Source organism: Zingiber officinale, chromosome 6B, assembly GCF_018446385.1.
Source record: "Zingiber officinale cultivar Zhangliang chromosome 6B, Zo_v1.1, whole genome shotgun sequence".
NCBI lineage: Eukaryota > Viridiplantae > Streptophyta > Magnoliopsida > Zingiberales > Zingiberaceae > Zingiber > Zingiber officinale.
Genome location: NC_055996.1, coordinates 14,386,896 through 14,396,779, shown reverse-complemented (window position 1 = coordinate 14,396,779; position 9,884 = coordinate 14,386,896). Strand labels below are relative to the sequence as shown.

The window sequence follows — 9,884 nt, the reverse complement described above, 5'->3', positions numbered from 1 at the left end:
GATCTTATAAAGATTTCTTGAGCTTATAGTGATTGCTCATCGAAAGTACTCTCACGTGCGGGCCTTGGAGTAGAAGTCGCCACAAGCTCCGAACTAAGTAACTCTTGGTATTTACGATTGTGTTCTTTGTCTCTTTACTTTCCGCTGCATTCTTACTCTGTGTTCTGAAATGAACGTGAAAGGCATGCATGCTATTCACCCCCTCCCCCTCCTCTAGCACGTCTACGATCCTACAGTAACCCTAGGTTGTAGGGGCGGTAACTCTAGGTGATGGAAAGTCCTAGCTGTGGTTAGGTAGGTAGAAAACCCTAGGGGTGGTAACCCTAGGTCCTAGGGGGTGGTAACCCTAGGTCCTAGGGGGTGGTAACCCTAGGTCCTAGGGGGTGGTAACCCTAGGTGGATTGTCTTGGCGGGTTGGGTGCTTTGGGAAAAATCCTAGAGTCGGGGACTCTAGGTGAAAGTCCTGGTGGTCGCGGACTAGGTGGAAGTCTAGACGGGTCATGGAGCGGACGTCCAGCATGAAGACCTGAAGTCTTGGGCACTGAACAAAAGTTCATTCTGGTCTGGCGACAGGTAACTTCTCCTGAGAGGAGTAGGTGAGGATGCATTCCTCGGTGAGGGAACAGTAGGCGTCGGTTCGACCTAGGGTTTCCAGAAGAAATCCGAAGTTAGAACCAGACAGTCCAAAGGTTGTCAAGTTATTGATTTATATATTATTTGCTATTTTATCTAACTCTATTTTGCAGAAAACTAATAGTTTTGTAGGGTCAGACTTAGCCTTGATCGACCGACCGAATAGGGGATTGGTCAACCGAACCTCCAAAGTAAACAGATAGATTTCCAGCCAGATGAACGGGTTCGACCGAAGGATCGGTAGACCAAACCTAGGGTTCGGTCGACTAACAGTGGATATACAGTGACCAAAATCAGGCCGAATTGATCGAATCAGACCAAATAAGCTAGCGAGGATAACGGGATTGGTCGACCGAACGACGAGATCAGTCGACCGAATGAGGACTCATCCGAAGTTGAATCTGGATGGGAAGATGGACCGATTCAGGCAGGATTGGTCGACTGAACTAGGGGATCGATCGATCGATCAGCAACGAGTCAAACCTGATCCCGAGATCAGTGGATCTAGATCAGGCCTAGCTTGGCTATTTAAGGAGGGCTCAACCAGTTTCTTCGATAACACAATTTCCGAGATGAAGAATGAACAACGGCTGCTCTCTTCAATGTTGCTCCAACAACCAACGAAAGACTTCTAATTCTATTGTTGTCAGTAACTTTGTTATATTGTATTTCAAGTTTTGTAATCTTTATTCAAACTATTAGTGATTACCCATCGAAAATGATCAACGATCGCAGGCCTTGAAGTAGGAGTCGTCACAAGCTCTGAACCAAGTAAAAGAAACATGTTAGCGATTGTGTTTGTTTCTTTTCTTTATTCCGCTGTGTTATTCTGAGTTTTTCAAAATAAACGAATTAGCCACGAGTGTTATTTCCCCCCCCCCCCCTCTAGCACGCCATCGATCCAACATTTGGTATCAGAGCTAGACCGCTCTAAATTGGTGAAACCATCAATCGAGTAGAGGGAGGGGGTTCTTTTTTTGAAATAAATTATATATTATTTTTATTTTTAAAATATTCTTACGCCTTTCATTTTTTCCCTCCAAAATTATCTTTGAAAATTTCTTTTTCATCTTTTCACCATTGGTTAGTATTAGCAAAATATCATAGTTAACAAAATTTGTAATAATAATAATAATTATTATTTTATTATTTTTTTTCTCAAAATCTGTGCAATACTACTCAAGTAATTTCTTTATCTCACATACTACTAATCCAAGACCAAGTCTTGGGATATTTGTCTTTTTCTTTTTGTGTGTGAGATCTTCTTCTACAATGGCCCACCAAGAAGGCTTCAGCACTGCATGTTCGCCTCTATTCTCTGGAGAAGATTTTGGCTACTGGAAGAGCTGAATGAAGTACTATCTAAAGACCGGGATAGAAATGTAGATAATCATCCAAACCAGCCTTGTGCTTCCACTCAACTGCACTGGCAAACTAGTATCATGCGTAAATTGGGGCACAAGTCTAATAAAGAAAATTGATGCTGATGTCAAGGCTACTCGAGCCCTACAATGCGACCTAACAAAAGAAGAATTGAACCGGGTCGGCCCCTTCAACAACGTAAAGTAGTTGTGGAATAAATTAATCGAGCTGCACGAGGACACTTCCGACAAAAAGATAAGAAAACAAGATTTAATATTAAATAAATTATATAATATAAAAATGTAGGAAGGTGAGTCAGTGAGTCAGCTACATGTTCATATACCAGATCTTCTGAACTAACTTCACGCGATCTGACATAAAGTAAAGAATTGTGACGTCATAAGGCACGCACTGAACACTTTTCTAAGGAATACATTGTGGGCATAAATGGTAGATGCCTACAAGGTATCTAAAGATCTTTCATCTATTAGACTAGATGAACTCTTTTCAAAATTTGAACTTCATGAACAGACTAATGTGTGCCCGGCCAAGCAAGGTATTACTTTGATTGCAGGTATAAGTAGAACGAGGGAACCAAAAATCAAGCACCGAACCGAACTCGAATCTGAAGATGAATCAAATCTCGAAGACGAAATCACCATAGAACTAGTCAAACTAGTTTGGAAGGTACTTAAGCAGAAGAAGGTGACTCAATCGAACTCAAAGACCAAGTCTGGAGTTATCTGCTACGGTTACAACCAGAAGGGACACTGTAAGCCTAAATGTCCAAACCAAAAGTAAGGAAGAAGGAAGACATTTACGGTAACGTGGTCTGAGTCATCAGAAGAGTCAGACAAAGAAGGACACAAAGAAGCGAGCTTCGTTGCCCTACCGGTACAAGCTTACGTTGCTGAAACCAAGTCCGAGTCTGAAACCGAGAGCAAATCGAAACGAGTCTGAGAGAATCCATGGATCCGTATTCATTTCCAAAGGGCCAAACAACATTGTAAGTTCCCTAATTTCTGGTACTCAGATAGATGACTTACAAAATTTAGTTGTATATTTATTAAGAAAGATGGTCAAATCTAACATCCAGGTCAAGTCACTCCAAAAGGAGGTAATAGCCTTTAGGGATGCGACTAACTTGAGCTCTTTGACTAAGCAAGTTCAGGAAGAGAATTCCAATTTAAAAACTCAGGTCAAAGGATTCAAGAACTCATTGGAATGGTTCACTTTGGGTTTCAAGAACCTTGACCTAATTCTTAGAAAATAAAGGGTTGTATACAACCAATCCGGACTTGGATATAAGGCTAAACATAAATTTAGATTTTATTTATCTCTTGTAAATCGATTAAATAGAAACATAGTCCAAGCATGGGTCCCCAATGTTGGTGCAATATCTCTAGGTCAAGGTTGGCCTGGTTGACTAAGCTTGAGTTGACTCAAGCTTGAATCTTGATGTTTGAGTTTTGATGTTTGATAATACATGGAGATTGCAGATGTAATCATCCGATTAGGAAGATTGTTGATACAATTCCCCTCTGGTTAAGGACTGACCAGTTAGATGTGAAGAAGAGTCAAGTAGGTCAAAGAATTGACCAGATACTTGACTGGGAAAGTCCTAACTGGAGGTTAGGCAAATGAAAGTCCTGGTGAGTGAAGCTAGGCAGTTGAGAAATCCTGGTGAGTGAAGCTAGGTGAAAGACCTAGTGAATGAAGCTGGGCAATTGGGAAATCCTGGTGAGTGAAGTCAGGTGAAAGACCTAGCGAATGAAGCTAGGCAGATGAAAATCCCGGTGAGTGAAGCCGGGCAGTGGAAAATTTCTTGTGAGTGAAGCCAGGTGAAAACCCTAGTGAGTGAAGCTATGTAAAAGCCCTAGTGAGTGAATACAAGCAGATGGAAAGTCCTGGTGAGTGAAGCCAGACAGAAGGAAAGTCCTAGTGAGTGAAGATAGGTAGAAGTAAAGATCTCGTGAGTGAAGCCAGAAATGTGAAAATCCAGGTGGGTCAAGGTTGACCGGACACTTGGTGTTGCGAAGTCCAAGTAGGTCAAAGGAGTGACCAGATACTTGGCATAAGGAAATCTAAATGGGTCAAGGGTGATCGGACATCTGGTGGAAGGAAGTCCAAGTGGATCATAGAGGGTCGGATACTTGGCATAGTTTTTGTGAAAGAGGGAGCATAAGGGAGTTTCTTTTCAAATTATTATATTTATGCTTATGCTAAAAATCCTTTAATTATTATTTTATTTTACTTACCTTTGAACTAGGTTGCCATAATAAAAAAGGGAGAGATTGTTGGTGCAGGAAGCACCAGACGATCGAACCTGAGTTTTGATTATGTTAAAGGGTCCAAAGTTAAGTTGTCTTGTGATCTAACAAGATTGATTGAGCTTGCAAGAAAGTCCTAAATTATCTTAGGCAAAAGTCCTAGTGGATTCTAGGCAGGTGGAAAACTCTAGGGGGTGGCAACCCTAGGTCCTATAGGGTGGTAACCCTAGGTGATGAAAAGTCCTAGCTGCGGTTAGACAGGTGGAAAACCCTAGGGGTGGTAACCCTAGGTCATAGGAAGTGGTAACTCTAAGTGGAAAGTCTTGGCGGGTCGGGTGCTCTGGGCAAAACCCTAGAGTCGAGGACTCTAGGTGAAAGTCCTGATGGTCGCAGACCAGGTGGAAGTCTGGACGGGTCATGGAGCGGACATCCAGCATGAAGACCTGAAGTCTCGGACGCTGAGCAAAAGTCCAGTCGGTCTAGAGGACCGGTCTGAAAATAGGTAACTTCTCCTGAGAGGAGTAGGTGAGGATGTGTTCCCTATGAGGGAACAATAGCGTCAGTTCGACCTAGGGTTTCCGGAGGAAATCCAAAGTCAAAACCGGACAGCCCGAAGGCTATCAAGTTATTGATTTATATATTATTTGCTATTTTATCTAACTCTGTTTTGCAGGAAACTTACAATTTTGTAGGGTTGGACTTAGCCTTGATCGGTCAACCGAACCGGGGTCGGTCGACCAAACCTCCAAAGCAAACAAATAAATTTTCAGCCAGATGAACGGGTTCGACCGAAGGATCGGTCGACCTAACCTGGGGTTCGGTCAACCGAATAGTGGATATACGGTGACCGAAATCAAGCCAGATTGATCATATCAGACTAGATAAGCCAACAAGGATAGCTGGATCAGTCGACCGAATGGTGGGATCGGTCGACCAAATGAGGACTCATCCGAAGCTAAATCTGGATAGGAAGACGGACCAATTTAGGCAGGATTGGTCGACCAAACCAGGAGATTGGTCAATCGATTAACGACAAGTCAAACCTGATCTTGAGATCAGTGGATCAGGAGAAGGCCTAGCTTAGCTATTTAAGGAGGGCTCAACGAGTTACTTCAATAACACAATTTCTGAGATCAAGAACGAACAACGGTTGCTCTCTTCAACGTTGCTCCGACAACCAACAAAAGACTTCTAATTCTATTGTTGTCAATAACTTTGTTATATTGTACTTCAAGTTTTATAATCTTTATTCGAACTATTAGTGATTTCCCACCGAAAGTGACCAACGATCGCGGGCCTTGGAGTAGGAGTCGTCACAGGCTCTGAACTATGTAAAAGAAACCTGTTAGCGATTGTGTTTGTTTCTTTTCTTTATTTTGCTGTGTTATTATGACTTTTTCAAAATAAACGAATTAGCCATGAGTGATATTCACCCCCCTCCCCCTTTAGCACATCATCGATGCGCCTTCAAGATTTCTCAAGTTCAAAACTCGTCGATGATAAGAAGCAACAAACTTGAGATTAGATTTCTCAAGTTGGATGCGCCTTCAAGCCTATGGAAGGCACCTTCCACACTCTTTATAAGGGCATCTCGACCAAGCTTCAATACATAACTCATATACAAGCTTCTACGTGTCCGATTGAGGTTCAAACTACTTTGGCTTCCTACTATAACTCTACTATGACGCTGCTACGCTTATTTACCACTAAGAAGCCACCCAAACACTGAGTTCGAACCAATCATCTCTGGAAAAGTATATATTAACTTTAATTTTTGTACTTAATTATTGTGAAAGGACAAGTGTAGTGTGTTGCACTTGTTTCGACTTTCTTTATACTCGATTTCCTCTTCCGGCGGTTCTGGAAAAATATTTTAGTGGATTAACCATCGGTCTGCGAGACCTGGGTCTTGGAGTAAGAGTCGTCGAATGCTCCGAACCAAGTAAAATCGGCTGTGTTTTCCTTATATGTTGTTTTTCTTTCATCTTTCCGCTACGTAACTCCATTTAACTCATGATTTTCAACAAATGTGATTCATCCCCCCCCCCCCCCCCAACTCCCCTCCCCCTCTCACGATCCAGCAGAATGCCTCCTACTAGGAAATATCTATCAGGACATGATAAACGAGAAAAAAAAAAGAAAAAAGATGAAGAATTTATTGAGTATCAAAGAGGAGTGATAGACAGATTTATTGTCAAAGAATCGAGAAATCCATCACTTGAAGATTTGGATAATGAGGAGGAAAAGGAAAACAATTGTAATAAATTACATGAACGCTTAGCCGTTGAAAATTATATAGAGGAAGATGTGAATGAGATTGAAGTCAATGAAAGTAGTGATGACTTAGACTTTAGAAATAATTATTCTGAAAGTGATGATGATGTTATTAATGCAGTGAATGAAGAACCAAGTTCATCAATTCCACTTAACATTTTTGATCCGAGAAATTAGGAGAATTTAGATCCTAAGTGGAAGGATCAATTAGTGGAAAAGGGTCCTAGAAGAGATATATTAATAGGGAAAGGTCTAAAAAATAGATCAAATAGACGATTCTCTTCAAATTCCTACACTGGGATTTTGCCAAATTGTCATAAACACCATATAGATTGGTTGGTCTATTCAAAAGCACTTGATAAAATATTTTATTTTTGTTGCAAGTTGTTTAAAATGGGACCTCAACCAAGTCAACTAGCAAATGAGGGATACTATGATTAGGGGCATCTTAGTAAAAAACTTAAGAACATAAGACAAGTATTGAACATATCAATTATTATACTTGCTGGTTTAAGTTACGTATCGAGTCAGTGAAGAGTTCAATAATTGATCATTCTATTCAAGATCAAATCAAGAAGGCAAAAGAGCCACTACAAGAAAAAAGCTAATAGACAACGCTTTTAAAGCGTTGTCTTTGTGCCTGAAAAAGCGTTGTTAAAGGCACTGTTGTTAAAAGTCTGCTCAACGACAACGCTTTTAAAGCGTTGTCGTTTGTAGCGAAGACAACGCTTTAATACCGTTGTGTATTTTTTGCAAAAATATCATCTTTGCAACGTTTTAAAAGCGTTGTTGTTTTTGGCAAAGACAACACTTGTGCAACGCTTTAAAAGCGTTGTCTTTTTAAAATAAAATTAAAAAAAAATCTATTTACAAAATCATTTTTTTTATATTTACAAAATTATTAAATTTTTTTACCATGTCTAGATTTGAATTTGACATATAAAATAACATTAATTAGCTCAACTAATGATTTCAAACTCGTACCAAAACAATAGAATTCAATTACAAAGTATTAGTATTTACAGGAGAATTCAACTATACACAAAGACTAAATAGTTCTGTTTCAAAGTAGATAGTGACATTCGAATTTAAAATAAAAAAAAAGCACAAAATAGCTAGTCGGCCTCGAAGACAACGATCTGCATGCTTACTTCTACTAGATATACTGATCAAAAAGGATTGTCGGCTTGAGACTGGGACAAAACACCTACCATTGTATATCTGCCACAGAAAATAATACCATCAGTATTATGCAAAAGAAATTCCCTCTTAAAGTTGAAAACAAAGGTCACAGTTCACACCATACAGCAATGAGAAAATTTGGATAGACAGAAAAAAGAAATGGATCTTTGGCAGGTAAATTAGTGCGTAAGAAAAAAGGCAACCAAAGTCACACATGATTCTATACATAGAACCTAGAATGATATCTTAGATTGATTTTATATTTTACTGGCTACATTTCTTTAACAGACATATTAATGCTATAAATCACATAGATATATTCTTCTCGCATTACTGAAATTCTTTCTCATTGTCAAATATTTGACAAGATAATAAGTAGTTCTCGTCTACTGAAAAAGCAATAGTAAGATACATCTAAGGGGAAAAAAGTATTGAAGTATCAGAAAATCCTAATAAGATTTACAAGCATGGTTTGAAATTTCATTCTGAGATGTCCACTCATAACTTTATATTAGCTCAGTGGGCATTGTCCACTCATAACTCTCATCAAAAGCCATTGAAAATAAAGACAAATGGAAAGACATATGAAAAGAAAGATAATCTGCTGAAAATTGCATAAGTGACGTGGAAGTTTGTCTGATGAAAACAAAAAACAGAACTATCTGGAAAGGAAACTCACATCCAAAATTGTATCTGCTCCAAATTCCTGTCTCCACTAAAGCATATCTGCCTACATAAGAGTTGCTTTCTCACGATCAAATTTTCTAGCTTTCAGAAACCTGCAACATGTAAAAGCTCACCCATAATCATTGTGGAAGTGTTGGAGATAGTAGCTACCAAGAGAAAATTCAAGTTACAGATACAAATGAATATGCTCATAAAATGAAGCACAAATTGCATTAAACCAAAAAAAAAAGATTCCAGTTGGTTTGATATGTATTTTACAAGGCCATTAGTGGAAATACTCATAGGTCGTTTACTTCATTGTGATAAAATCCGTAGTTAAGCATACAGATCCACACATAAGGTTTTCAAAATAAACACTATAGCAAATAACAAAAGATTACACATCTCTCCTCTTCCAAAATTCTACCTGAGCAGCATGTGATAGTCGTCATGTTTATCAGGCAATAAGTCCCTAGAAATTAGCCCCTTGCGGAATGTGTATACTTCGTGCTCCTCTTCCAAATCCCTATCATTCTCGATTGAAACAGAAGAAGTCCTATTAACATCTCTCCTCTTCCCTCGCTTCTTGAGAGAATGTGTGAACTTAGAAGAAGCACTCAGTGCCTTTTTCTTTAAAGCTCCAATACTTAATCTTCGTCTTTCATCCTCAGAGTTCTCCTCATCAGATCTTCTTTCTTTTCTATCTTCCCAACTATGAGACACCTCAAGCCCTTTGACACAACAAAGTCAAATAATATAAAACTCCAGCATCAGTTCATAATACCAAAGAAATGGATTGACCTGAGCTAGAGAAACCATACCGTATCAAGCTAGTGGATGGAATGTTGGCTGTATCAAGCTTTGGAACATTGAAACCTTTTCTTGTTGCCATCCTCTGTGCAAGCCCTCCAAATGAGCTTGATTTAGAGTCACCAAACAACTTCGGTTGAGGCGAGAGGCAATTAATGGAATTGGCTCCAACCTCACCTTCTGTTTTTGAGCTCACACCCACCGTTTGGTTTCTAGGGTTCCATGAAAGCCCCAAATTTCCATTCTCTACCAAGAAAGATGGTAACGATCTAGAGCCAAAATCTTCAGTCGAAGAGCTTGACAATAGGGTTCTAGAGCTTGGATTTGAAACTGGGGCGACGAGGAGATACTGCACAGCCACCTGCTGGAGGTCGAACTGGGGCTTCTTGGGCTTGAGGACGAGGATGATGACGAGAGTGACGGCGATGACGAGGAGGGCGAGGAAGGTGAGGAGTAGGAAGAGGCAGCAGCAGCAACCCTTGAAGGAGGCGACGGAGGAAGAGGAGGAAGGGGTGGCGATGGGCGTGCCGAGGTAGTGGCGTTGCCTTCGAGGGTCGGGCGGAGGGTGTGGGCGCTGGTGGTGGCCGTCGTTGGGAAGGTTGTTGGACGTCGTCATCACCGGCGAAATCCACCACAGCACTTCCTGATTCCTGAGGGGTCTGTGTGACAGTGAAGAGAAGAAAGAGC

General features: G+C 40.3%; 1 long non-coding RNA gene across 1 annotated transcript; it reads right to left on the bottom strand.

The window, feature by feature from the left end:
• Window positions 1–7,702: 7,702 nt before the first annotated feature.
• On the bottom strand, window positions 7,703–9,449 carry LOC121989958. Its single transcript, XR_006114375.1, has 4 exons — window positions 9,209–9,449; window positions 8,815–9,118; window positions 8,401–8,500; window positions 7,703–7,760 (listed from the first exon to the last, which is right to left on the bottom strand). It is a non-coding gene; the product is annotated as an uncharacterized LOC121989958 (long non-coding RNA).
• Between the last annotated feature and the right edge of the window lie 435 nt (window positions 9,450–9,884).